This window comes from Morus notabilis, unplaced genomic scaffold, assembly GCF_000414095.1.
Source record: "Morus notabilis unplaced genomic scaffold, ASM41409v2 Scaffold342, whole genome shotgun sequence".
In the NCBI taxonomy this organism is placed as follows: domain Eukaryota; kingdom Viridiplantae; phylum Streptophyta; class Magnoliopsida; order Rosales; family Moraceae; genus Morus; species Morus notabilis.
In genome coordinates, this window is record NW_010366042.1 from 626,192 (window position 1) to 632,349 (window position 6,158).

Here is a 6,158-nt window from a genome sequence, read left to right on the forward strand (position 1 = left end):
ATTCAACGGTCAAAAATTAATACTACCGGTAAAGAAGCCTATCAGAAAAAGTTTTAAAATTGATCCTTAACATTACGAGATTGAGACGGCAATCGATCAATTTTGAGATCCGTGACTTCTTTGAAATGGTTTCAAACTCTCCAATTAAGACAGGCTTTAAACCGGTCTTTTTCATGCTCTTTCTTCGCAACAACAGGTAAAATCACAAGAATACCAAAGGAATTATATGAGATACAAGACAAAAAAATCTAGTCTTCATTGAGCAAAAAGAGGGATATAGAATGTTCAGAACATATATATATGTGATAAGTTCGGCCGAAATCTATTAATTATGTGGAGATGGTTACCTATTTTAACATGAGCTTCATTCAGTTTCTGATAAGTTGTATCTTTTTTTTCTTTTTTTATGAAATTCTGATAAGTTGTATTTTTCTTTTAATGAAATTCCGATAAGTTGTATGCATTAGAAAAGATAATGATTTTGGTATGGCTGTTTTAGTGTATAGAGATTGACAAAGTGAGATTGAAGCTCACAAACTCCTTATTTCTGGCTCCTTTTTATTTCAATGTGATCATTTATCTATCAATATCCAGTAGCTGTACTAATGAGTGGTGGCGCACACACAAATTTTAAAATTTTTATTTTTATTTTTAAACCGTTTCTTGTAAATTTCAGTTGTACTCATATTTTAATAGAAAAGTACAACTGTGCCCTCAATTTACATACAATTAATGAGTATTGAATCTCTTCGTTCCCATTCAATATTTAAAGAAAATGCCTCATATTTGCATTAAAGATAACCAGGAATTGATCGGAAACCTTAACTCATTCAAAATAGAAGTCATCTTAAATCTTGACAAATGTTGAACTTCACTAGTTTATAAGACTTTTTCCATGGGGTTTATAATAATAATAATAATAATATTATTATTATTATTATTATTATTATTATTATTATGAATTGATGATGATGATTATTATTATTATTATTACGATGATGATTATTATTATTATTATTGTCACTGGGTCTTTAATTTTTAAAACGCTATGAGGGATCTATGAAGTTTTTGAAAGTCAAGTCCATTTCGGCACATAAAATTATTATTATTGTCACAGGGTCTTTGATTTTTGAAACGCTATAAGGGATATATCTATGAAGTTTTTGAAGGTCAAGTCCATTTCGGCACATAAACTCCTAGTTCCTAGGACCATGACTACGAATTACAAGCCAATTCCCACTTTGTTTTGGTTAAAGCGCTCTCGAAAGCAAAACCTCTCGAATGCCTCCTTCCATAAGGGCAAGTTTGTAATGATATTTTCAAGCTCGCCCATTATATATATATTGACGATATTTTGGGGTGAAAAAGTTCTCACCTAATAGGAAAAAGTGCACCTAAACCCATTTTGTCATTATTATTAATATCATAAATAGCAATTGCACGCTTTTGCCAAATCAAACCTAATTGTGTCCTCTTATCTTGCTTAACATTTTAGTGCTGAAGAAGTGGTATTTCCTCCTTTTTTTATTTTTTATTTTTTATTTTTGGAATGATGATGGCTTCAAACTTTGACTCACTAAATCATGAAATAATAAAAAATATATTAATAAATAACAAAAACGATAATTGCAGTTTCAAAGTTGGCGTCCTTTATTTGGCATGATTTGCCATCATTCGTGTCTTTATCAATTGAAATGATAATTAAATACTTGTACACGTATATATCAATTATTAATGTTATGTGACAGGAATTAAATCTAATTATTTAGGATAAGGGGTTGTGAGATATGTCAAACTTTTTAATGCTGACAATTAGACAGTTAGCAGCTTCTTACGTGAGGAATAAAGCACGTACAATTTGGCAAAGGGAGATACAAGGATGAAAAGGTAAATGGATATCATATTATATATACATATTTACACATATATACAGTTAAAATCAGTTTTCGTATATGGTAGCAATGGAGGAAAAGAAAACAAAAGGTGTATTCGCCACGCGCGTGTATATATATATATATTTTTTTTTCAATTCGGCAGTCGTATTAATTTGACAAATATAATAATTTTTATTTACCTGCATGTATAACATTATTTGTACATTCGTAAAACACTCATTTTACTTAAATATAACACTTTATAAATTGTAATTTATCATCATGTTATATGAAATTACTTCAATATTACTAATTACATCCAAAAGAGTTACAATTATATATGAAAAATATTTCATTTACCAGCTTATAAAGGTGGTAAGGCACATGGATAACAATTTTGTAGTGTAGTACTTCACTATTTGTGGAACGGCCATATAATGTGGATTCCAAGTGGAATACAAGTGTAAAGCACAAAACTTCGAAGCAAAAACAAATATGAAACATATATACAGCCAATAACCACTTGTGCTTCATGAAAAAGCTATTCATATCCACTAGAAAAGTGGAAACTCGAAAAGACAGCCTTTTTTATTTTCGACATTAAAAACTCTTCTAATTTTATTTATTAATATATTTTGATCTCAATAAACGAGCATTTTTAAAGGAGTTAATTTCATCTTCTAACTCTATTGTTTGTGCGGTTTTCTAAAAAATCAACTTCTAGGGTTGTTCCGCCTGCTTCTCTTCTTTCTTTCAATTGCTCTTTTACTGAGGGCGTCAGAGATTATCCTGCAGAAGACAATTCGACGCTGAGTCAAGCAAATATTTAAGGAAAATCTTAGAATTAGAATGACATAAGAGTAAAGATAGCTTTCGGCCTAGAGGAGTAATTCGGTTCAAGAGTACTCTTAATAATCTTTATCGTTTTTTATTTCTACAATGACTGTCATGATCATGTGCATATTCTTGACCACCCTGATCATGACACGTCATCATTCCTATCCTATTAGAGTTTCTCCTATGACATTTCACTTTTCGAACTCAAAAAGCTTCCTAATTCAGGATAGATCACTTTTAATTTCGCTATTCACTTTACATGTGCCTTATTTGGGTTGGCCACATTAATTAGATGAAGATGGGACGCGTGTCACTGTCTTGAGATTCTTTCCCTTTGACACAAGTCATTCCTGCCTTCCTTTCGACCTCAGTCTATTTCATCTTTGATACGTCCGAGTTCTTTTTCAACCTCAGTCTCATCTCCCGATCGAGGTCCATATATACATTGCCTCGATCGAGTTGGGAATCAATCATCTTCCATATCTCAACCCCTATTTTTAATTTCAACCGCGATTTATGATATGTGTCGTGATCTTACACTGCCTCAACAAAATGCCCCAACAATCATGGCCAAATCTATATAGTCCTTCACTTTTAAATAAGAAAGTGAAAGAAGTAATTACACTACATGATAAAATTTCATACTTTGAGTTGAAATTTAGTAAAATTTTAAAATATTATAAATATAGAAAAAATGACATAATAATTATAATAATAATATCATATTTTATACTATATAATGATATAATTATTATTTAATGATATAAAAATGATATAAAATTTTACTATATTTATAATATTTTAAAATTTTTGCTAAATTTAAACTTTGATATCAAATTTTTACTAGGGAGAAAGAGGGAAATAAGCCAAGACTTGAGATGAATTAAAATTAATAGGTCAATAGTTTACATAAGTTAATAAATATGCCAAATTACTGTTTTCGTTCATAACTTATCTGGTTATGAACCATAACTTGATAAGTTATTGTCCATATAATTGTCCATAACTTGTCTGACTATGAACCATAACTTGACAAGTTTATCTATAACTTATCTGATTATAAATCATAACTTAACAAGTTATGACCTATTAATTTCTATAACTAAAAATTGACCTATATACTTTCTTAAACTTTTCATATTGACATATTTTCTACTATTTCCTTTTTTTACTATTTGCCTAAATCACCCAAAAGAGAAAGGGAAATAGTAGAAAATATGCCAATATAAAAAGCTTAAAGAAGTATATAGACCAATTTTTAGTTATAGAAATTAATAGGCCATAACTTGTCAAGTTATGGTTCATAATCAGAAAAGTTATGGACAAACTTAGCAGGTTATGGTTCATAACCAGATAAGTTATGGATAAAAACCGTGAATTATGGATAATAACTTGTCAAGTTATGGTTCATAACTAGACAAATTATGGACGAAAATAGTAATTTAACCTATTTATTAATTTATATAAATTATTGACCTATTAATTTTAATTCATCTCAAATATTAACCTATTTCTCTCTTGCTGCCAAAAAAAAAAAAAAAAAAAAAAAAAAAAACCACGGCCCATATGATTCAACCTATTGGACCGCTTTCAAGTAGTCCCATCCCATCCTATCCTTTTGCTTTGCGGCTTGGCACATGACAAAAACGACAAATTTGGTGACGTAGAGAAATGTAATGAAATTGGTTAACACAAAACTAAACCGCTCATTAATTTAGGCATTGGGATCTAGTTTCAAGCCACGAGTTCCAAACCTACATATTTGCTGTGAAATAGTTCCCAGGAGTCACGACTCACGACCACAAAAACCTAGAACAAGTTGGAAAGAAGAATAAACTTGTCTCAGGTTGGCACGAATAATAATAAGACCTTATTTGAAACGTTAATATATCAGTATGTTAATTTTTATATCCGTTAAATTTATATAAAATCACGTAAAAATTAAAAAATATATAAATTTAACAGTTAAAAAAATCTAACTTATCAATATATCATATATACTAAAAAAGCTCTCTAATAATAATAATAATAATAATAATAATAATGTAACAATAATAATATTAATAGATACTCTAACATTCTGGTACATGAACATCTTCGGTACATTAATATATCAGTACGTCAACATTTTCGATACACCAACATATTAGTAAGTCAAGTTTTTTATCCATTCAATTTATATAAAATCACATAAAAATTAAAAAATACGCGGATCTAACAGTTAAAAAAACTTGACAAAACGTGTCAAATAATAATTGTGTTGGATATGGATGGCCAATTTAATCATATTATCATGAGTTGGTAGGCCACACAATTTTACATTCCTCTTGTGGTTGTGGGATCAAAATAAGACATTTGCTAACTTACTATAGTTTTAACACCATCTAATTTCTAATTCTTGTGGGACTCATATTTTCCCACTCGTATCATATATCCTCCACCCTTGATGAACCACATTAAAAAATTTGAGGTAAACAGATAAGGACGATGTCCAGTAGATCGTTCTATTGGTAAAATTATTTTTTTAATTATTAAATTTTGTCAAAATTAAACAAAATTAAAAAAGTATACAGACAAATAATTTCTAATATAAATTCAATAACTAAAAACGATTGAAAAAAATAAAATTACTATAGTTTTATTTTTCTAATTTTACAGAAAAAACTCCTAAAAAGATAATAATGTTTTTCTTAACTTATTTACCAATCAAGAAAATCCAAAAGGTTGTCAATGTGCTCTATGATTCGATAAAATAGAGATCTTGATATGATTTATCGGTACACTTGACGCGTACTAAAAGATCTCTCGGTAAACTATTCTTTAAAAAAAATTTCAACGAGGCAATAGATTGTGTTAATAATGTCAAATGACTTGGGTACAAAATTACATGATTTGTTGTACGACTGTACTCTCTGATGTAACGGAAGTGAATGATATTGTATCTGATAGTGACACGACGTAGAAACAGTGCAAAAAAATTTCTGTAAAAGGGCATTTTCGTCTTAAAAATTTATTTATCACACACAAATCATCATCTTCAGTTAATCATGAACAAAAAGTCGGAAACCAAAAAAAAAAAAAAAAAAAAAAAGCTAAAGCTAACCGTTTTCTTCTCTTTTTTTTTTCCCTGCTAAAATTTAGCTTTAGCTGTTTAGCACAACCAGCTTCTCTCTCCTCTCTCTAAAGACTGTGGTGTTTTTGGTGGAGCTTTACGCAATCCCACCGAACCCAGAAAGAAGAGAAGAGATTCTCATTTTCTCTTTCTTTTCATAATATAAGCTCTCTCTCTCTCTCTCCTCGTTTTCTCCGATTCCTTTCTCGCTAAACATGCGATCCGACTTTGTTGAGTCGAAATTCTGAAACCCAAAAACAATATCTTTTTTTCTTTTTAATCTCATTTCCGTAAATGGGTAATATCGGAAGTAGCGGGGCGGCGAGCCCCCCCGC